The following is a 4,751-nucleotide window of genomic DNA, read 5'->3' on the forward strand; positions in this document are numbered from 1 at the left end:
AAATTTATTCTTTAAACTATATGTCTGTTGACCTCTTTTTTGTAGCGGTGACGTAGCCAACAAATCCTAGATGCTCCTAATGTACCTCTTCGTGCACACTAAGTGTAACGTCCCAAACTTTATTGACTTAAATTTTGGAGTGTTAATGATATCATTTTATGAACATACTTGATGCGGAGATATTTAATTGAAAATTTTAAACTCTTAATATATTGAACATTAATGCACTTAATTAAATAAATGTAGTGTCACGAAATTAAGAACATTTAATGAAAATAAGGAAAAACACAATATATCCTAACAAATTTATTGTTGAATGTTTTCTAAAAAAATTTTACTTGGCAACCCGCACGCCATTTAGCTACTACCCACGTTTGATAGATCTAACCAGAAATGTTAAAATTTGAAGTAATTAATGATTTAAACTTAATAGGATACGTGCATCCAAAACAATATAATAACCTTTTTAAACATAAATTTATGTCATCCCATACAACCATTTCGTCAAGAGCAGTCGGAGATTAATCGAATGCTCAACACATTTTTGTATAAACAATTAAGAAAACCAAAAGGATATCTGACATTTCGTTTCTTTAAGACCTGAAGGTCAATTAGCATTTCATGAAATAAATTACTTAAAAAAAATTATAATATTGCGATGACGGATCAACTTGCACATGTATCCTACCGTGATAAAAGAATTATTGGAAGAAAAGTAAGAAATTCTCGTTCCCAAAACCTTCTCTATGTCGTCGTGTCTATATGCGTGCTCCATCCGGTAAAAGAATCCTCCCTCTATTATTCCTAACTTGGGGTTTTTAGATAAGGTGTACTATAATCATTCTATGCAAGATAAACGTGTATACCATCTAAAATCCTTTTACCACAATATATGGACACGCATTTCTATATAATGGGCTAAACTTACTCATTGTTTCTATTTTATAAATGCACACGTTTTTTTTGTCAACAAATAAATTTCAACAGCCCTCTCAGTTAATTGTAATTATAATAAAAGAAATTGGCTCTTTTGCTGGTACAAAATAACTGTGTGCAGTGTACTATGCCGAGACAATAAAAAAAAATCACTTCTTTTCCTAACAAACATGTGGCATGCTATCCCTATAAATCCCCAAAATCAAGCAAATAAATCATATAAAAAAAAAATACCTTTTTCTACCATTTCTACACGTGTCCACAAAACCACACCATTCAAAAATCACAAGGGTTAATTTCACAAACGATCACTGAACTTACAGAAAAATTACAAAACGATCACTAAATTTTAAAACTTTCAGTAACGTTCACTTAAATATTGGGACGCTTTCAAAAACGGTCACTGAAGCTTAAAAAGTTTCAAAAAAGTCACTGAAGTTGAAAAATACTTTTTTAGTTTTTTTGGTTACATTTGCGACAATTTTTCGGCTACTTCCAACCACCGATACCATCGAATTTTGATACCGTTGAAAATTCCACAACGTCCTCTTTAATTACCACTCAAAATCTCTCCGTAATACCAAGGAATTCGATCGGAAAATCGCCGCAAAAATCGCCCCAAAAAATCTGAAAATTTGTCCAGATTTTCAGATTTTTGGGCGACTTTTACGGCAATTTTCCGACGACTTTCGACCACCAAGACCGCCATATTTTGATACTGTTGAAAAGTCCATATGTCCAATTTGCCCAAAATTTCAGATTTTTGGACGACTTTTACGACAATTTTTTGACGACTTTCGACCACCAAGACCGCCAGATTTTGATACCGTTGAAAAGTCCACAATGTCCTTTTCAATCACCATCCAAAATCTCCCCCAAACTCCAAAGGATTCGACCGAAATAAACCCGCAAAGTAGGCATCCCAAAAAGACGAAAATCTGGGAAGATTTTTCAGATTTTTTGGACTACATTTGAGGAAACTTTCTGGCAACTTTTGACCACCAATACCACTGGATTTTGATACCGTTGGAAAGCCTACAATATCCTCTTCAATTACCACAAAATCTCCCCCAAACTCCAAAGGATTCGGCAGGAATAAACCCACAAAGTTGGCTACCCGAAAAGGTGAAAATCTGCCCAGATATTTTAGTTTTTTTTTTGCGACTTTTGCGGCAACTTTTTGGCAACTTCCATCCACCAAGAAAGCAGGATTTTGGTACCATTGGAATGCCCACAATCTCCTCTTCAATCTTCACCCAAAATCTCCTCATAAATCCAAAGGATTTGGCCGGAATAAACCCACAAATTTGACATCCCGAATTTGCCCAGATTTATACATTTTTGGGATACCAACTTTGTGAGTTTATTCCAGCCGAATCCTTTGAAGTTTTGGGGATATTTTGGATGCTAATTAAAGAGGACATTGTGGATTTTTCAACGGTATCAAAATTTGGCTATTTTGGTAGTCGGAGGTTGCCAAAAAATCACCGCAAAAGTCCACCAAAAATCTGAAATTTGGGCAGATTTTCACCTTTTCGGGTTGCCAACTTTGTGAGTTTATTCCGGCCAAATCCTTTGGCGTTTGGGGGAGATTTTTTGTTGTAATTGAAGAGGACATTGTAGGCTTTCCAACGGTATCAAAATCCGGTGGTATCAGTGGTCGAAAATGGTCGAAAAATTGCCGCAAAAGTAGCTCAAAAATTTTTAAACTTCATTGATCGTTTCTAAAAGTTTTTAAACTTCAGTGACCATTTTTGAAAGCATCTCAATACTTAAGTGAAAGTTTTAAAATTCAGTGATCGTTTTATAATTTTTCTGTAAGTTCAATGACCGTTTGTGAAATTAACCCAAAATCATAATAATCTCACGTGGCAGCAGCACCATTTTTATTCAAAGTTTTAATCCAATTTGAAAACTAGTTTTTTATCAACTTCTTCAAACTGCAATTTTTTTTGGTGCTGACATATCCAAATCTACTTTTTCTCAAGCCTAATATGTGTAATTAATTATGAGTTATCCAATGAGCCCCATATTGATATAGTTATACTCATCCTATCAAAATTTATTTGTTTGACCCAAAAAATATGAATTTAAAACATATTTCATTTTATTACTCAGTTTTTCAAAATATAACATATAAAACAAATACATTTTTATTCTAAATTTTCGAGGCATTACACTAGGACAATCATTAGAACATGAGTCCAATCTTCGGTGGTGGTGGAGGCGGCCGTGCACACTTCGATAGTCAAGCCAACCTTTATAAGAATGATATTTAGGCTTGAGACGTACTTAAGACGTGAGCCACTTGAATAAAAGGGGTTCAGATTTGAGGATTATGTATAGAATAGAGCGGGCAAAAGTTATATGTTAAGAGCATAAACTTGTATTACTTTTTAATGGCACAATGTATAAGTTTTTATAGTAGAAGAAGATAACTAACAACCGTTGGATGAAGAGACTCATGGGTTCATCCTAGCAATTAAGGCATCTTGTCATATGTATCAACCGGTAAGTCCTAAGTTCAGGAGCATTTAACGTTAGAACCTTTTGCATCTCTAGGCCTGAAACATAGGGGTTAGACTTGACATGTTGACTTGGCAGAATGGATGTTGGAGTGTGTTGTCATACCATTCATAAATGGAAGATCTTGTATGGAAGATCTCACGCAAAGCATCTACTTCTTACCTTATCCATGAGTGTTTGACAACTTCATCGGGGTTTGGTGGAATTGTCAAAAGGGAAGAATGACATAGAGTGCGAACCCAGATTCGCTTGTTATGTGACTATTACATGGTCATACTTGGAGTCTCGTTGAAAATGGTGTAACAATGTCTCCAAGAGATGACCTAGCCATATGCTAGAAGGAACCTTGGGAACCTTTTCTCCTGGTTTTCATCATTGTAAGTCAAACTCGTTCATGAACTCGTGACGGTAGCAACAATAATAGGAATCATGGAGGGCAAGTTAACAAGGATCTATTGTATGATCTGAATTGATACGGATCAATTAGAAGATAACATTCTAAACCAATTAGAAAATAGAATGAATATGAATTATAGATAAAAACACAAAAGGATGTACAAAAATGGGTATAATTTTTCGCTTACTTGTCGAATTTTCGCCCATGAGTACAATCTAAAACATCTTTCGATTCTACAAAAGTTTGTCGGATGATGTTATCAAACTTTGAGATTCAAATTCTATTGTTTAGGTTCTATTTTTGTGCTTTTATATTTTGAATCAGTTTGCGAGTATTTTCGTTATTTGTAATATTTTAGTTTTATTCAAATTTGTTTTGTAGTTTTGTAGTTTATTTGAATTTGTCTTCAAAATTAGAGTTCTTTGTTGTGATTTAGTTTTATTCAGATTTGTTTTCTAGTTTATTTGAATTTGTCTTTAGAATTAGAATTTTATTTTGATTAAGATTTTATTTTGTGCTTATAAAAGGCTAATTCATTGTACAATAAAGATTATTTTTTTAGAATTAATCATAATATGAAATTTTTTCCCTTTCTATCTTGTTCTTAACTGAATAGAACTTGTCAAATATTTTCAATAGAAAATGAGCTGCTATAATTTATTCAATAAAACCATAAGTACTAGGGGTGAACACGGTTCGATTTTGACGGTTTGAAACAAATTTTCAAACCAAATCATTTAAAGCGGTTTGAAATTTTTTCAAACCAAACCAAACCATTTCGATTTCTAAACCAAACCAATCCAAACCAATTTTTTCGGTTTGGTTCGGTTTAAAACCACGGTTTAACAAAAAAATTAATATATATCAAATAAGTTAAATCATAAATATTAGT

This window comes from Olea europaea, chromosome 8, assembly GCF_002742605.1.
Source record: "Olea europaea var. sylvestris chromosome 8, O_europaea_v1, whole genome shotgun sequence".
Taxonomy (NCBI): domain Eukaryota; kingdom Viridiplantae; phylum Streptophyta; class Magnoliopsida; order Lamiales; family Oleaceae; genus Olea; species Olea europaea.